The sequence below is a fragment of the Leopardus geoffroyi genome, chromosome B2, assembly GCF_018350155.1.
Source record: "Leopardus geoffroyi isolate Oge1 chromosome B2, O.geoffroyi_Oge1_pat1.0, whole genome shotgun sequence".
NCBI lineage: Eukaryota > Metazoa > Chordata > Mammalia > Carnivora > Felidae > Leopardus > Leopardus geoffroyi.
The window spans coordinates 125,156,141-125,169,908 of record NC_059332.1 but is presented as its reverse complement, the minus strand read 5'-3'; the positions used below and the strand labels follow the sequence as shown (position 1 = coordinate 125,169,908).

The 13,768-nt window shown below is 43.9% G+C and overlaps 1 protein-coding gene across 5 annotated transcripts in view; it reads left to right on the top strand.

Annotated features, from left to right (window-relative positions):
• NHSL1 (NHS like 1) overlaps positions 1 to 13,768 on the top strand; it is a 246,822-nt gene that overhangs the window by 95,898 nt on the left and 137,156 nt on the right. The window lies entirely within an intron of this gene.

Here is a 13,768-nt window from a genome sequence, read left to right as displayed (position 1 = left end):
AGGCCCTGGGCCCTGGGCACCCACAGATACTCACAGATTATCCCCTCTGCCTGTAGCCATCTCTCCCATCTTTATTAGGCTCGTGGCAAAACATTTTATTAGACTATCGATTTCTTTAGTTTTACTTCATGAGGCTATCCCCTAGTTAGGTAAATTAGATTTTGATCTTTCCTCGGACTTCATTGTAATCTCATTTTTAAAAAAAATTTTTTTTTTTTACATTTATTTATTTTTGAGAGACAGAGAGAGAGAGACAGTGTGAACAGGGGAGGTGCAGAGAGAGAGGGAGATACAGAATCCGAAGCAGGCTCCGGGTTCTGAGCTGTCAGCACAGAGCCTGACATGGGGCTCGAATTCCTGAACTGTGAGATCATGACCTGAGCTGAAGACGGACCCTTCACTGACTGAGCCCCCCAGGCGCCCCTAGTGATGTCACTTTTGTAAGTGACATCATTTGACATGATCTCAAATACAAGCTAGAACCTGCTGTTAATTTCCTACGTGCTGAATAAGTAGTGTTGAACTATGTGATAGATTAAAAGTTATTTGAGACCTTTTTCTTATTTTTTTTTTTATTTTTTATTTTTTAATTTTTTTTCCACGTTTTTTTTATTTATTTTGGGGATAGAGAGAGACAGAGCATGAACGGGGGAGGGGCAGAGAGAGAGGGAGACACAGAATCGGAAACAGGCTCCAGGCTCTGAGCCATCAGCCCAGAGCCTGACACGGGGCTCGAACTCACGGACCGCGAGATCGTGACCTGGCTGAAGTCGGACGCTTAACCGACTGCGCCACCCAGGCGCCCCCCTTTTTCTTATTTTGAGATGTAACTTACTTTTAGCTAAACATTTTCTTTTTTATTATTATTATTATTTTTAACGTTTATTTATTTTTGAGAGACAGAGAGAGACAGAGCATGAACATGGGAGGGGCAGAGACAGGAGGAGACACAGAATCCGAAGCAGGCTTCAGTCTCCAAGCTGTCAGCACAGAGCCCGACGTGGGACTCAAACTCACAAACCGTGAGATCATGACCTGAGCCGAAGTCAGACGCTTAAACGACTGAGCCACCCAGGTGCCCCTTAGCTAAGCATTTTCTTATCAACTATAACCAATCCCGTGGTCTGAAACTATACAGTAACTGGGATTTTTCATCTGTGTTCATTTTTCGCCCCTAGAAACATTATCAGCAAAGTAAACTTTAGGAAATTCCTGGAACCCATTTTGAGAGAGAGAGAGAGAGAGAGAGAGAGAGCTGACGAAATTTGGTGTTTTCTCTTCCTTTGTTTTCTTGGCCATTTGAGAGAACTGTCATTACTTAGGTATGACGTAGGGAGCTGCACCTGGGCTCTTTTTGTCTCAATTCCTTTTGAGCTGTTAGATTTCAAACTTTTCTTTGAGCCATTCATTGCCTCATCGCTGTGGGAGGAGGAACGTGCCTAATGATTGTGAACAGGACATGAGTGCGGTGACTTGAGAATTTTGTTGACATAGATGAGATAATGGTGCTCAGTCCTTTCCTTGGAGATGATGTGAGCGAACCGTTTCCCTGAGGGGAGTCTGGCCCTCCCTTCCAGCTCCCCGGGCCCTCATGACAGGTGCCACCCACTCCCGGCCTTACTCCGTGTCACCTGGCTTGTCCACCAGCCACGTCTGCTTCAAGGTCAGTGGCTACCTCTTTGCTGCTGCTGCTGCAAATAACCTACTAAATACGGAGTGCTGATGATGTCAGCGTTTTCTCATTTCATTTTCATAACAGCCTGAAGAAAGTCTCCAGTGTGCAGGGATTGGAGCATAGGGTTGCGAACCGAGGGCATTGCCCACCTGGGTGCCTTTTGAGGCTGCACTGTCTCCGTTCTCCCCATGTCTGAGGGGGACGACGGAGTGGCCAAGCTCGGGGTAGGGGTAAGGGAGGTTGAGAGGGACGTCTGTCTCATGCCTTCATTTGTGCTGGCTGAGCTCTGTCAGCCTCCTCCAGGCTGCCGTCAGTAGAGAGGGTCTAGTGTGTGTTTTGTAGAAGTACTTCATCCTTCTCTGAAGTTCTCTTTGATGGCGTGTCTCAGAGCAGTGTCCAATGGAAACAAACGTTCTCTTGACCTCACGATCCATCTTTGACCCAGGGGAACAAGTGTTTCAGCCCCAAATCTCTGAATATCTTAAGTGTCCTTTCGGTCTTTTGTCTCCCAAATTTCTTTCCATCAGGATGAGTTTGTGATCTGCAGACGCTGACACATGTGATTGTACAGGACAGCTGAAGTAGTCATTATCCAATTGGATTCCCCTTCTCTAAATAGCCTTTTTACTTGGAGACTTTGATGACTGTTGGGAGTTGGCAGTGTCTAGGACTGTAAAAATTGTCGAGCTAAAGAGAAAAACACATAAAGATAAAGCCGTCTTTATATTCTGTCTCTTATGCTTTCACGAGTTCCAGAAAGTTAAATTTGGTAGGCTTTTTAAGAAAACATTCTTAGGCAATGAGTGAAATGTTAATAGACACAGTATATGGGAGAAACACAAAAGGCCATGCCCTTAAGCAAATTTGCACGTCCAGTATAAAAACGTAGACCTCGTTTTTTAGGTATATCCTGCTGGCAAATATTCTTTTAATTACTCGAACAAGGTGGTAGGAAAAGGATCAGGTAAATTGGCTTATAAGAGGTACCACGTCCATGGTTCCTTTAGTTGCAGAGTGAGTGAGACAGTTTTTAATATTAACTATTTTAGAAGAATTTTACAATAATTTGGGCAGGGGCGCCTGGGTGGCTCAGTCAGTTAAGAATCCAACTCTTGATTTTAGCTCAGGTAATGATCTCATGGTTCCTGAGATCAAGCCCCACGTCAGGCTCTGCACTGAGGGTACAGAGTCTGCTTGGGACTCTCTCTCTCTCTCTTTCTCTCTCTCTCTCTTTTTCTCTGCCCCTTCCCCAATCGTGCTTGCTCTCTCTCTCTCTCTCTCTCTCTCAAAATAAATAAACTTAAAGAAAATGACTTGGGCAGTATAATACCATTTGTGAAACTTAAGACAAAGCAGTATTATATCTTATTGTTGAATCCACTGATATCCAGAAAAGTGTGAAAAATATGTTTGGGAATGATACAGACCACATTTAGGATAATGGCTACAGTGGGAGACAACAAACAGGAGGGAAATTTATCTCTAACATTTTATTTTTAAAAAACAGAAGCACATATAGTGAAATGCTAATTGTGAAATGCTGTGCTGATCTCTCTCCCTTTCTTTATGTTTAAAATAACTCTGAATGAAAATTGAACATTAGATAGTTAAAAAATTTACAGTGTGGGGGTGCCTGGCCGGCTCAGTCGGTAGAGCGTGTGACTCCTGATCTTGGGGTCGTGAGTTCAAGCCACATGGTGGGTGTAGAGATTACTTTAACAAAATAAAAGCTTAAAAAAAAATTTACAGTGTATGTTTAGCATACATATTATAAAAAATAGAAAATCTAAAATAAAAAAGATTAAAACAATCTGTTATATTGTATTCTGCTTGTAACATCCACTGATAATATTTTCAGTATATCATCCTAGCCTGTGTTGTATGCGTTTAGTATTATATCTATGATGTTTGTACATTTTCAGCGAAACTATGAGTAGTGATTTGAAGTTTACATATTTACTTGATATTTTAGTGTAGTTTAGGTATTGAAGTGAGGTGTTGAAACTAGTGATTTTCAATTTTTAGTTTGTAGAAGACTCATCTGGAAGCTTGTTTAAACATGGATTCTCAGGTTCCTCTTCAGAAGTGTGTACCAAAATAAACTCCAGGAATGTGCATTTTTTAAACAATTTTTTAAAGATTTATTTATTTATATTGCAAGAAAGTGAGAGAGGGAGAGAGAAAAGTCGGGGAGGGGCAGTGAGAGGGAGAGACAGAATTCCAAGCAGGCTCCATATCAGTGCAGAGCCCGATGTGGGGCTTGAACTCACAAACTGTGATATCATGACCTGAGCTGAGATCAAGAGACAGGTGCTTAACCGCCTGAGCCACCCAGGTTTTTGTTTGCGTTTTTAACAAGCCCTCCTGGTCCCCTCACTCACCCGCCCCAAACCATGGTGATTCTGATACAGGTGTTCGAAGGAGCACAGTTTGGGAAAATATTGTGTGAGTTGTCTATGCTTGGGCAGTGTATACACCTCTGAGCACAGTTTATACTTCTTTTTCTAATCCAGGGTTAGCAAACTATAGTCTGTGAACCAAATACAAGCTACTATCTGTTTTTGTAAATGAAGTTTTATTGATACCCAGCCACTCTGATTTGTTTATGTGTTGTCTGGCTACTTTTTTGTCACGATGGCAGATTGAGTAGTTGCAACAGAGATCGTAGAGCTGACAAAGAATATTTACTGTCTGGCTCTTTCCAAAAATGTTTGCCGATCCCTGCATGTAATCTAGCATTTTGTGTGGGAGAATATCAAAGAAACTGGAGTACTTTAACAGGAGAAAGTTGAATATGGTGACGAAGGGCATGTAATTGACCAGTTTAATTTAACAAACACCTATTTAATCCTCACCGTATCCCAGGCACCGTGCACGTTATGACAAAAGGCTTGGTTTTCCCAGTTTACGGTCTTTAATGGCTCAGATGTAATAAGATAAGTGCATCATCTCTCTTTACATGGTGCTTTGGAAACACATGGCAGGGTACCTAACAATCTAATCCTTGCAGTAAGGAATGATGGCCTAGGAGTCTTTAACCCTCAGGAACTTGCCTAGCAGGTGCCCATGGTAAATGAGATTCAGAAATATGCATCTCTTCCCCACCCCCACTTGCTCAGACGCGTAGAGTGTATTGCCATGCCCCAACCACATTTGGCCAATGGAATGTTAGCAGCTTTGATGCAGAAGAGACTTGGGGAGTGGCTCTTTGGTGCCATTACTATGAGAAAGTTAAACTTGGACTGGCCTGCTGGTCTTAGGATGGAGAGGGGCAGGAGGGTCTACCTTAGGGGTAGCCCCTAGGTGACTAACCAACCTGATATGCTTGGGACCGCCCCAGTTTTAAAACAAGTTCCATATCCTGGGAAATTCCTCAGTCTTGAGCACACCGGGACAGACTCCTTGGAGCAGAGCCACCCCCAGCTGAGTCCAGCCTAGACTAGCTGACCTCCAGACAACCCACAGACTGATGAGAAATCACAAATGATTGTTGTCTTAAGCCACTGAGTTTTGGAGTGGTTTGTTAGGCAGCAGTAGTTAAGTGATACGGTGCCCAATAAATATTTGCTTTTTTGAGCTGAGCTAGCTCCTGGTTGAAGTTTTGAAGGGTGAGTAAAAGTTCAGCAAATGGAGAAGATGACGAGCGTTCGAGCAGATGGAGAATCGTGCATCAAGCACCAGGGGCTTAGAGTCTGTAGGGTGTGAGTGGGCATGTGGAGGACAGCTTTGAGGGGGGCACAGCTGAAAGCGGGGCAGTCCATTCCTCAGGGTATTGCAGTCGCCCAGGTGAGAGACCTGAGGCTGTAGGGGGTCATCAGGGGAGAAGGGAAGGCCAAGGTTTGGTCGTCCGGCAAACATTTCTTCAAATCTCAAGTCTGTTACCTAATAACTTGGGGATCTTCGGCAAGTGACTTCATCACCTTTATCTTCAGGGTCTGTATCTATAAAATATGTGTAACGTGTTTTGCACAGGGCTTTTGTTAGAGGGGAAAACTGGCCAGAAAGGGCGTGTTGTTTCCATCCTAACTCCACGCTTCCCTGTCAAGATGGCAGCAAACCATTTGGCTGCTTGAAAGCTAGTGGCACATTATGAGTGTCTGCTCAGTGGTGTCAGAACTTTTCAGAGTTTTCTTTCCTCCGCTGTTCTGTGGGTCTGGTTAAAGGTTTGAATTTATCATTCATTTTCACTCAGCTATGCCCCAGGGGAAAAGGGATTATTTGGATTTGAGGAGAAGGGATAATCTGAAGTAACTGAACATACTGATTGTATTCATCTACGTACCGTCAATCATTTAAAGACCACTCTTCAGATTAACGCCACTTTGGCCAAAAAGTAGCACTTTTCATCACATCATGATCTACGTCACACAAAACTAAAAATATTTTCATGTGTGGGAGCAAGAGGTACAATGGAGATCCTCCTCTCAATTTTGCTGTGGACCTAAAACTGCTCTTAAAAAAAAAAAAAAAAAAAAAGTCTATAAAAAAGAAAAAAAAAAAAAGATGGAGAACTGAAAGTAATTTCCAAACTAAAAAAATGTATACCCCTCCCCTCCCTCCCCCCCCCCAACGTTTATAAATGATTTTATAAGAATGCATTTAGGGCACACCCAGATAATCCAGAATAATCTCCCACATCAAGATCTCTAACTCAATCATATCTGCACATCCTTTTCCCATATAAACTAATACTTATAGATGCTTCTCCCCCCCATTACTCACACTAAAAAATTAGTGATTATAAGGGCTATTAATTTTCTACCAAGCCACTGTTTTTTTTGTTTGTTTGTTTTTTTACCAAATTACCATGTTGGCCAAATTCGGTGATATATTGGAGCCAGTGTGTACAGGCTTTGAAATCCAGTTCTTACATTTTTAGGATTTTAGCAAGCTGGTTGTGAAGCTGTTGGTAGCTTAAAATTGGCCATGATTGGGAGCATTTACACCATGGAAATGCTAGAGATCAGGGCTTCCCACACCCCTCACCCAGGGAGCTGGCATTGATTGGCCAAACCCCCTAATCACCAGGAAATTCATCTCAGAGTACTTCTCACCCCTCAGAACCCCGTCAGGCCTCCAGAGGCACGACCTAAGGCTCCTACTTGCTGGTTTTCTTTTCTTTCTTGCATTATGGTTAAGATAGCTGCGTGTATACCTTGTGTCCTATAATGTATTGTAAACTCCTGTAGGACAGGATTCTCTATCTTTTGTGCTTTAGAACCAGCTTGCCTGGTTGATCTCCTAGAAGGAGATCAATAAATATTTGAACTGGTCCCTTTATCTGGGCTCTTTCCCATCATTGGAGATACTAAAAAAACACTGGTGTCTAGGGGGAATTGCAATAACCCTAAATGTATGTATTTGCATTTCTGTCTCTTTCCTTCTTTGGCCACGTGTTTTAATTGGGGTACAGGGTTCCACCAATATATGATTTTGAAGTACTTTATGCCTAATTTTGTTTGCTCAAATTGTTAGAAGTAAGATTTGTTTGGCCCAGGGGAATCACTGCGGGTGTCAGCAATGTCTAACCCATGTATAGTGTGACATAGTATGTAATAAAGGGGAGCCACATTGATAAAATGGCTGCTGGAAAACCGGACATATTCGGTGTTCTCCGTAGGTTTTACAGTAAACCCCTTGGAGGGTCACTTAAAGGTTGATTTAAAACTTTTCTTTGTCTTCAACAGGTACCAGGAAAAACCGATGCAAAACAATTTTCCATTTCCACAGAGCAACTCCGTTCACACGGCAGAACACAGGAGGTCTGGGCCTGTCTGTGTGGATTAGCAGACAGGATGTGGGCTGCTTTTCTGAGCTTGGCTCATTGTGATTGCCGCAGGTTGTGAGCCAGATCGTTAGATTCTGGAATTTTGGTAGATGGAAGCAGGGCAGATGTCCTAACAAAGTACGAAAAGCACAGAGCCTCGCAGTCGATGGCCCTGTTTCTTCTCAAAGTGAAGCAGTCTAACTCTATGACTAGTAGACTGTCATTACCACCCTTTAATTCCGATTGTATAGATTTTTGGTCAGATTATAAATTTTACTTCTGCCTCTTGGAATTTCGTGAGAAAGGAAGGATTGCTATCAAGGTCTAATTGTCTCCTTCCCGGAAACATGTTAAGATCACACGAAAGAGGTCCTTGGAAACGAATAGAGGGTTCTATTGTTCACTCCATGAACCAACATTCATTAGGGCTGGCTGTGTGGAGGTAAGAGACACGGAGGTGAGCAGATGAGATCCCTGCCCTTAGGGAGCGGTCCAGTCCAGTACTGTGCTAACTCAAAGCCCGTCCAGGACGGGCATTACGTGGGCCCCCGGGAGGGGTTCAGAATTTCAGGCCCACCTCCGCACCTGAATCAGACTCTGTTTTAATAAAATCTTCTGTGATTTATGTACAGTTTTTATGTACAGTGATTATGACAAAGTTTGTAAAGAAATGGTTGAGTAGTGGGGGGGGGGTGCCTGGGTGGCTCAGTCGGTTACGTGGCCAATTCGGCTCAGGTCATGACGTCACGGTTCCTGAGTTCAAGCCTTGCATCGGGCTCTCCGCAGTTAGCTCCGAGCCCGCTTTAGATCCTCTGTCCCCGTCTCTCTCTCTGCCCCTCACCCACTCACTCACTCTCTCTCAAAAATAGACATTAAAAAAAAAAAAAGGAAAGAAAGGAAAGAAATGGTTGAGTAGGTAGAAAAAATAATAATTACACGGATCACTGGAGAGGCCATAGGAGTGGCATGAAGCACAAAGGAGATCGTGATTAAAAACTTTTTTTTAATTTTTGAGGGGGAGAGAGAGAGAGAGAGACAGAGAAAGCGGGGGAGGGGCAGAGAGAGAGGGAGACAGAATCCGAAGCAGGCTCCAGGTTCTGAGCCATCAGCACAGAGCCCGACACGGGGCTGGAACACGCAAACCACAAGATCATGACCTGAACTGAAGTCGGATGCTTAACCGACTGAGCCACCCAGGCACGTGCCCCCCACCCACAAATTAAAAAAAAAAAAAATTTTTTTTTTTTTTTTTTTGTAGTTAGTTTTGAGACAGAGAGAGACAGAGTGCAAGCAGGGGAGGAGTAGAGAGAGAGGGAGACACAGAATCTGGAGCAGGCTCCAGGCTCTGAGCTGTCAGCACAGAGCCTGACGTGGGGCTCGAACCCATGAACCGTGAGATCATGACTGAGACGAGCTGGCTGCTTAACTGACTGAGCCACCTAGGCGCCCCCTAATTTTTTTTTTTTTTTTTTTTTTTTTGGAATTTTATTTCAGTCTCAGAGTAGTTTCTCCTTGTTCTTCTATGAGAAGAGTCTCAAAGTCAGTACTTAGTTTTAGGGGGCCTTTTCATCTGAACCCTTTGGATGGAGACATTTTCTTGGTTAGGGCTAGGACAAGAGTTCCATTCTTGGTAATCATCTGCCAACCAAGCCTCCGACACTCCATGGTACCCATCACTCAGCGATGGCTTCTCTACCAAGGGCAGCTTTTATCCCCTTGCGGTGGGCCCGCCCCAGGGGGCTGACAGCAGTATTGTGCTGCCATATTGCTCCCATATCAAGTGATCCCACGGGAACACTGAGGCGAAGCCTTCCAGCGTCAGACCATTTCAGGAGTCCCTTTCAGATATGAAGACGTTGAAAGGTGGGATTGAGGCTCGTGATGATCCATAATTACGAATGTCTGCCTTTAATCTTTCTATTTAAGGGAAATAACACCGTTCATTTCACTGAAAGGAACCTACCTAGTCTGTCTTTTAAAGCTAGAGCCTGATGAAAACACTGTAATTTTCTCGCTTTTAAATATCGGAGCAGTGGTAGGTGAGGGAACCCTGAACATAGGCCCGATTTTGTCTTCCGTGACTTCCTTCTTGAGTAAATCAATTTAATTCCTTAGGGGATGGGCGGTGGGTGACAGGGAGGATTTAGTGTTCTGTGGGAGTTGGCTAGCCGTGGCCCTGGGGGCAATGTGGTTTTTCTTTTTGTTTTTTTTTCGTTATAAACCGTCTGGCTCAAATCGTTCACTTCTCGATGTTGAGATAAGCTTTCGTTATTAGCGTGTACAAATTACCTCGTAGAAAGTTTGCATTTAAATCGACTCTTAAATTATTTACAAGAGCTGACATTTGGAAAACCTGCTGTACCCCGTCCTGGACGCTAAAGGTCCCTGTGGGTTGTCTGGGTGGTTCATGTGTTAATCTGATCGGGCGCGGACTTCAGTGCCCCTGGCCGGTCAGGGCTGCTTCAGAACAGGACCCAGTTCACCGTGACTCTTCTCGCCGTTGTACATGCTTTTCCCTCACCTCTGTCTGTGTGCACCGCCTGCTCTCGGTGCCCCCTCCGCCCCCCAACCCCAGCCTCACCAGCTCCCTCGGGGCAGTTCTGCCTCTCCCCTTCTTCCTTCTGGGTTTGAAGGGCGGGGTCAGGGCAGGGAAAGATACATGGAAGTTAAAAGTCAGGGAAAGGTACACGTGGAAGTTAAAAGTCATGTTGCTCATTTGTGGCCTCTGAGGCCAAAAAACTGATGGCACTTGAAATTAGTTCCTACCCTTGGCTGGCATTTTACACAGATGGCAAAGGAGGCAATTACACGCCTGAGCGGGCTGAGGGGTTTGTCTAATCCTATGTCTTGTCATGTTTAACAATTTTTACTAAATCAAAGACTTCCATTTGAGCTAAGCTCCTTTTTAAGGATGTCAGTATATATTGAAACATGAAATATTGTGTCTCTTGGCAAGGACTTTCCAAATGTAGTCAATCTATCCATGTGACTCTTGGTAGAAACATAAATAAATCTTTCCAAATTAATGGATATTTGACTTAGGAATTCCCAAAGAGGATGATCCCAGAGCTTCCTTTAGTAATATAGGCTGGTGCCTCCCAGTTTTTATAGGTAACTTTTTTTGGGGTAATGTATGACTTAAATCATTTCAGAAATAATATAATTTCTTACCCCTTTGTCATTAGTGATGGATGAATTTCTCACTGTCCTCAAGTGTTAAGAACTTCATATAAAAGAGGCACTGAATCAGAAGCCTGTATTAGATCCGCCTGGGGGCTGTTATCCAGGGGCTGTTCTTCCCCCCCCCTCCCCCCCCCCCCATTGCAACCCTGGGACATCTCCCTCACCAGTCCAAGGGCAAGGGTGCTGGCCAGGAGGCAGCCGGGACAAAGGCCTTGTACAAGACCTACGTATTCCATTCCATGGGTGCTTATCAACTCCCACTAAACACATAATTTAAGCAAGATTCTTTATCCGATTCCTCGATAATTCCTGAAGCCCGGCAGTGGCAAAGCGGTAGGAAGGGAGCAGTTATTGGCACATGCGATGACAGCAGAAGTTTCTGTTTGTCAGCCTGACAGGAGAGGGGAGATGAAAAAAAACGCTGCACAGCGAGGGATGCGGACAGAATGTGTGCAGCAGGTCTGTCCAAGGCCTGAGAAGAGTGTATTTATTCTATTGTAGATTTTCATGGGAAAAAATGTTAAATTAAGACGTTCTATTACCCTGAAGGTGATGTTTGAAGAAACGGGTTCGACTCTAAAAGAGATTTTCCACTGCAGGGTCGTTGTGATCAGCAGTAATGTACATGAAGTGCCCATTGCAAAGTAGCCATGACCCTGAGCAGTAGATTTGTATGGCTCTGGGGTCCAGATAATTAAAATGTGTGGTTCATTGTAGTTACTGAATAAATACAGTTTGAATGAATGAAATAGCTTTGCAAGCAGCCCGCTTAGCGATTTTCTAAGTTAATGGGAGTACATATCTAATAAGGATAGTGAAAATCTAAAGGTTTCCTCCAAAGCTAATTTAAACTATTATGTTCTATCTCGGCCATAGAGGAACTCTGATCCGGTTGTAAAAGTAATTAAATTATTTGACCTCCTTTTACTTATGTGAAGATATTAATAGTCAAGGGCCAATATAACAGAAACATGGAATAGCTAGTCGATGGAGAATTTATTGTGCAGACGTATCCACAGGTCTTGTGAATAACGGGGAGTATGTTAGATCGGAAGTCCAGCATAAGTGTGTGCTTACTTTGAAGGAGAGTCATGAGTCTAGTCCTTGAATGTACCTTTCTGGCTACTTGGCAGTGAATATTCCTCCAGCCCCTCTCATGAGCTTGCTCTCAGATGTGTGTAAGGATAGGAGGCACTGGAGGAAAACACAGCAGTTACCAATGACACCATTTCATCCCTGCTATTGTGTGTATGTGTGCATACTCCAAGGAAGGTGGGTTGGAAAAGCATTCAGCAGTACCTATGGAGGGGAAAAATAGCACAAGGTTTATTTCAGAGCTTCAGGTATCTCTGAATTAAAAATGCAGCTGTAGGGGCACCCGTGTGGCTCAGTTGCTTAAGCATCCTACTGGATTTCTGCTCAGGTCATCATCTCAAGGTTCTTGAGATTGAGCCCTGCGTTGGGGCTTGTGCTGGCAGCGTGGAGCTCACTTGGGATTCTCTCTCCATTCTCTCTGGCCCTCCCTTGCTCGTGCTCTCACTCGCTCTCTCAAAATGAATAAGTAAACTTAAAAATATATATAGCTCTAGGATGTAGACATCAGGGAGGAGACAATTGTATTCTTTTGGGGGGAAGGTCCATAGATCCTTAGAGAGTGCATACATGGATGTCAGGGATTCCTACGAATCTCTGGAATGGAAGGCAGCATTCAGGATGTTTGTATATTTTCCGGCACAATGGTCTTTTTTTTTTTTTTACTTTTTATTTTATATTTTGAGATTCTCAAAAGTGTCTTTGACTCTGAAAGACTTATTTGATGTTTGAACTTGAATAGGCACTGACTGGTGCTATGCATAATTATTATCATTTTTACCCTTATGAAACGGATCAAAGTAGAGGTATCATTCCAGTTTAATAGCTCAGAATGCTTGGTGATGTAGCCAGCACTCCCAGTAAGTGGCAAACCTTTGAATCCAGTGGGTCTGACATGACCTGGTCCCATTCCTGACCCCTCTGTGTGATATTATGTATGTCATATACCTTGTGTACCCCTGAATTTCTCCATCTGGGAATCGAGGGATTTAAACTACATGAGCCCTTGGGACACATGGGTGGCTCAGTTGGTTAAGCAACTGACTCTTGATTTCTGCTCAGGTCATGATCTCACAGGTTCACGAGTTCGAGCCCTGCGTCGGGCTCCGTGCTGGCAGTGCAGAGCCTCCTTGGGATATTCTCTCTCCTCTCTCTCTCTTTCTCTCTCTCTCTCTCTCTCTCTCTCTCTCTCTCCCCCCCCCCCAACCCTCCTGTGCTCTCTCTCTTTCAAAATAAATAAACTTAAAAACAAAACAGGAGCCTGGAGCCTGGCTAGGATTCTGTGTCTCCCTCTCTCTCTGCCCCTCCCCTGCTCGCATTCTGTCTGTCTCTCAAAAGTAAACATTAAAGGAAAAAAATAAACTGATTCCAAATCTGTTAATTACCTGGACTGTTTTGTAGCTTTGCCCTTCAGTCCCCCAGTACCTGTTCAGTCTTGTGGTTTTCTTGGTAGTGTGAGCTGTCCATCTGAGACACGCTTCATAGCAGCTCTGTGTTTTTCTTCTACAAATGTCTCAGTCCTTGTGAACTTACAGAGCTTATAAACTTGCAGAGCGTTTTTCTTAAAATCTCAGTGGGCTGCAGTAGACATATGATGCAAAATCCGCCTTTATAATTTTTTTTTCTTTTTAAAAAAAATTTTTTTTTTTAACGTTTATTTTTGAGACAGAGAGAGACAGAGTATGAACGGGGGAGGGTCAGAGAGAGGGAGACACAGAATCTGAAACAGGCTCCAGGCTCTGAGCTGTCAGCACAGAGCCCGACGCGGGGCTCGAACCCACGGACCGCGAGATCATGACCTGAGCCGAAGTCGGCCGCTTAACCGACTGAGCCACCCAGGCGCCCCTATAATTTTTTAATCAAAGTTTATTTTCTGTTGCAAGGTATTAGTTTTAATATGTTTGCTCAGTGCCCAGTAAAGGAAAGTGAGATGGACCCACGCCTCCACTTGTTGCTTATTAGCTTACTGGGAATAACACTTGGGGGAGGGGATGCCTGACCCAAGTCTCTGTGATGCAAAGTGATAGGGACTTTTAGTGCCCCTAGGACCA